This window comes from Nicotiana attenuata, unplaced genomic scaffold (genome assembly GCF_001879085.1).
Source record: "Nicotiana attenuata strain UT unplaced genomic scaffold, NIATTr2, whole genome shotgun sequence".
Classification (NCBI taxonomy): domain Eukaryota; kingdom Viridiplantae; phylum Streptophyta; class Magnoliopsida; order Solanales; family Solanaceae; genus Nicotiana; species Nicotiana attenuata.
This window is the reverse complement of record NW_017672983.1, coordinates 48,270-53,055: the sequence shown is the minus strand read 5'-3', so window position 1 is coordinate 53,055 and position 4,786 is coordinate 48,270.

Sequence of the window (4,786 nt, the reverse complement as noted above, 5' to 3'; positions counted from 1 at the left end):
AAAAAACGGAATTTTCAGAAGTCTTTCTTTCAAAAATAAAATCAAAAATCAAAAAATCCTAAAAAAAAAATTCCTTTTCTTCTTTTAAAGCATTTTTTTAGAAAATTCCAAAAAAAAAAATTAAAAAATCAAAAATATTTTTCTTTTGCCTTATAGATCCATGGTCTGAGTTTTATAAAAAAAAGAGTTAGTATACTCAATTCCCATTCTGCCCGAACTACGCTGGTTTGATTCTCACCGGATGTGAGATACGTAGGCAACCCTCATCGGGTCCAACCACCCTTTTGCAAAAATAGCCAAAAATAATAAGTTGGGTGATGCCATTCTTGTATTAAAATAAGCTGAATGTCCCCAAAAGGGCACCGGAAGGCTATTTTTGCAAGAACAGCCACCTTGAGTCATTTTTAAAAGGGTTTGCGGACACAACCTTAAAATCTTCCTCCCAGAAGTGCTGAAAGGCCGTATCTGCAAAACCAAGTCCTTGTTTTTCTAGATAAAGAAAAGTTTGCAAAAATAGCCACTTTTTCCTTTAGGTCAGAATAAGTCATTAAAATACTCCTTAGCTGTCTTTCTTTCGTAAATAAAAATAAAGAAAAATACAAATTTTGAAAAATTGAGTCCGAAAATATTTTTGAAAATATTTTTACTTCTAAAAGTTCCCAAAGTTCCAATAAAAAGAAAAGAAATGTCTAGAAGTCTTTCTTTCAGAAATTCAAAAGAAAAATCAAAAGTACATATTTCCCTTTTTTCTTTTAAAGCATTTCTTTCAAAATTCCGAAAAAAGAGAGTTAGCTTATTTGCAAGAACTACGCTTGGTCTGATTCATGCGGGATCATGATACGTAGGCAATCTCCATAGGATTCGACCGTAGGCTTAAAAAAAATACAAGGGAAGGAAATAAAAGAAAAACAAGAGAGGAAAGGAAACGCAAAAAGAGAAAATAAGGAATCGAGAGAAAAACCATGGCAAAAGAAAAAGGAAAAGCAGAAAATGAAAATAGAGGGAAAAGAAAATGAGAGAAAAATAGAAAGAGAAAGAAACGCAAGAAAAACAAAGAGTAGAAATCAAAAGAAGAGAAAATAGAAAAGAAAAGCCAGGATGACGCATGCAACCAGTGCAAACATGTAGACATCCGTTTAACTGTATAGGTGCATCATACCCCAATGTGCGATTACCTATCTGTTACTTGTCTCAAACTAACTGTGTGTTGCTGTCAATCCCAGCCTAGCTTTTAGAAACGGTGGTTGGTTGTGGTAAGCTGGCATCGCATCAATACTTTACCAGATCAAAAGGAAGTACAGAAATATCATCTGAAATGACTTTGCCACCAGTTCTCATCACCGAAGACAGCCCCATCTCAGGGATCCCGGCATCTGAGTCTGTCACAGCTGAAGAGAACCGGGTACTACATCTCCGACTCATGCAGATGTGGGACGCCTGGACAAATGGAAGGGAGCCTCCGAGCGCCATCCCTGGATTTCCTGAACTATTCCCTAGATCCGGGGGCACCTCCAATATCCCCATCAGTCACCCTCATACTCCGTTGGGACAACCTACCATGACCGCTCACTTCGTCGGAACGCCCTCTGAGGTCCGCCCCCAGGTGTTCCCAGCAGGAGCAGCTCCTAACATCTTCACTGCTCCACCATGCTCTGCTACAACACAACCTTCACTGCCAAGGCCCGCTTTTGATCCATCGGCCTTCATTTTCCAAAATCCCATCTTTCAAGCAGATCCTCCTCAATATCCCACATACACTTACCCTCAGCCACCGCCATTTGAGCTTACACCAGGGCAAGATAAAACTTCCAAAGCTCCTGAACAGGATGAGATAGCAAAAAGAATGAGGAGCCTTGAGCAGAGTCTGAAGAACATGCAAGGTTTAACCTCCATTCCCAAGAAATCAGCCTCCCTACCAGAACCACTATAATCCTCGACCTCCGCAGAATAACTTCCGTCCTCGGGAACCACCCAGGAGACCAAACTTTACCCCAATTGGTGAATCTTACTCTAGTCTATTCCCGAAACTTGTCCAAATGGGTCTACTATAGCCGGTCCCTCAGAACAGACAAAACCCGGCATCGCCTGCCTATAGAGCTGGTGTCAGGTGTGCATACCATTCAGGGGCAGAGGGCCATCATACAAATGACTGTTGGACTCTGAAGTGGTGGAGAACTTAATAGAGCAAGGGAAAATTGTGTTGAAGGATGAGGATGTCCCAAATGTGACCAATAATCCGCTGCCCGCTCACAACAACGGGCCAGTAATCAGGATAATTTGTGAAGATAGGGAGTTTGATCCAACCTTAAAAGCTAATTGCTATCGCTGATGCGAAAAGAAAGCCAAAGGTGGCCTCGAAGCAAGAGGAAGGGGAAAAGAAGAGCAAAATCACCTAGACAGAACCAGAAAAGAAAATTGATTTGAAAAAAGGAACACAAATGTACGTACCCAAGCAAGCCTATGTGGTGCGTGGGACAATCAAACCACCTCGGCTGAGTGAGCCAGTGGTTATTGGACGCGTACCACAGAAGCCTATGACGAGCCCTACTGCGGTACCATGGATTCATCATCAGATGGTGGTTACGTACAAGGGTAAAGAGATATTGGGTGAGCTGCTAAAAAAACCCCTTGTTGAGAAATATTCAAATGTAGAGGAGATAAACAATGCCACCAGAAGGCGCTTCCCGCCTAAGAAGCCTGTGAGTGCTGAGGAAGCAGAAGTGTTCTTTCAAAAAATGAAAATGGCCGATTATGAGGTGGTACATTTGTATGAAACTTTTGTCAAGCCTAAGTACAGTAAAGAGGAAGATGATAAGGTTTTCACGGCTGAAGAAATTGAGGAACTACGTGGGGCAATGAGGAAAATGCTCTACGAAACCCACATGGTCCAGCCGGGAGAGGGCACTAGCACCGCTGAGGTGTTATACATGGGACTAAGCGCCAAGCTTCAAAACTGGAAGGCTACACCATTCCTGATCAGGTGGGAATCCCGGTAGACCCGTCCTGCTACTTTTTCTGCATCCCGAGTTATTCCAGGGTGTAACTCGGATGTTTCCTGTAGTTTCTTGTCTTTAAATTCCCGAACGTGAACCCTGTTATCTTCAAAATTCCAAGAAATGAAATCAATATTTCATCGTTCATTTTTCTTTATTCTTTCTGATTTTGCTATTTCTCTCCTTCATTTCTTCTCTTCAGTTGTAATAATGCAGCTTTAAATAACATGATATGCTTGCGGACTTTATGCCCAGATCCCAAAACGCTGTCAGATTTCGAAATAATGAATCAAGAGTCAAAATGCAAAGAAGGTAACCTTGAGGAAATAAAGCAAAGAATTGGAACAATTGAAGGAAAATTGGTTCGTGGTTTGGAAAGGTCCATACATTACAACAAAAGAGTGTGTTGTACTCAGGGCACATCCGAGCAGTTGTACCAAGAAAGAATGGCCCGAGCTTACAACAAGAAGGTGCGTCCCAGGAATTTTGAAGTGGGACAACTCGTGTTAAGACGCATTCTCCCTCATCACCAGGAAGCAAAAGGAAAATTTGCTCCTAATTGGAAGGGTCCATACAACATCCGGAAAATATTGCCGAGAGCAGCATTGTATTTGGGAGATATCGAAAGAAATGATCCCGAAACAGCTGTGAATGCGGATGCAGTAAAAAGGTACTATATCTAGGCTCTTTGCGGTGTAGGTTTTTGTGCAATTGAGATGACGAAGGCTTTCTTTCCCGCTACCCAAACGCTATCAATCCTTCGTAAACCCTTTGAGCCAGTTACTTTTCTTTGATCACCCTCTTTGGAACCCGGAAGTACAAAAAGAAAAGAAAAGAGAAAGAAAAGAAAAAAAAAGGAAAAAAGAAAAGGAAAAAGAAAACAAAAACAAAACAAAAACGAAACAAAAACAAAAACAAAAACAAAAATTTGTTTACCTGAACTATGTCTGACTTGATTCCGAAAGGATACGTAGGCAGCCTCTCCCTGAGGTTCACTCACACCAAAACATAAATTCCAATTTCCCCAAAAGATGAAACTGGGGCAGATGATATAATGGTTCGGCCATGAATCCGCCGAAATGGTTCCAAAAGTTGTAGTTCCTCCCAAATCCTTTTTACCCAAAGACCTTGTTCAAGTCCTTCCGATCAATTGACAAAGGCAGTGAAGTGGAAAACATTATTGTTGGAATCTGACACAATGCAAATTGAGAGAAATAAAATGAGAGAGTCTTATCGGTGAAAACCTTCGGGCACCATAAGGCGATGGTGAGTAGAGAAACTGAAAATGAGAGCGTCCGCTTAGTGAAAACTCGCAAAGAGCACTATCGGGCGACGGTGAGAAGAGAAATAAGAGAGGTCGATTGGCGAAAACGCGCAAAGGGCGCTGTCAGCCGAAAAGAAGACATCTCATCACTGAAAGAGTCCTGGCAAGGTTCCCTGGTTTTGAAATGCGGAACAATGGGTTCACGAGAAGTTGGAAAGTTTGTGTGGGTCGGGCGTCCAGTCCAAGAAGCATTTCATGTTCATTTGAAGCCAGCATGCACCCCAGATAAGTCCTTCTTTTCCCCCGAAAGGGACGCTTCTCTTTAAACTCATATGCTTGCCTTTTGCATACCTTTCTTTGAATCCCTTTCGGTTTAACTCTGATTCCGTGACTATTACAAAGAAAAGGTGGCAGGACTGGCTTCACAGGGCTCCGCCTGGTCAGAGTCGAAGAAAACGCCCAGCCTCAGCGAGTGCGTCAGGCCAATCCCGACTGATCAAAGTGGTTGATGCTTTCGAAGCAAAGACAT